Genomic DNA, 216 nt, shown 5'->3' with positions numbered 1-216 from the left:
CACTAAGTACCTTTAAAGACCCATCTCTCTCCCCGCTCCACATTTTTTTTTTTTTTTTAAGGGGCCAACTTAAATATTTCAGCTCGAAAAGTGCCTTTCCTGTTGCGTGCATGATTTAGAAGGCTGTCACATATATCCTTCATATTCCTTTATGCTGTTCCCAGGGATCTTTTACCCTCAAGTTTTATTTTATTTATTTTTTTCCCCGTCTTTGGA

This window comes from Penaeus monodon, chromosome 15 (genome assembly GCF_015228065.2).
Source record: "Penaeus monodon isolate SGIC_2016 chromosome 15, NSTDA_Pmon_1, whole genome shotgun sequence".
NCBI classification, from domain to species: domain Eukaryota; kingdom Metazoa; phylum Arthropoda; class Malacostraca; order Decapoda; family Penaeidae; genus Penaeus; species Penaeus monodon.
This window is presented reverse-complemented; position numbering follows the sequence as displayed.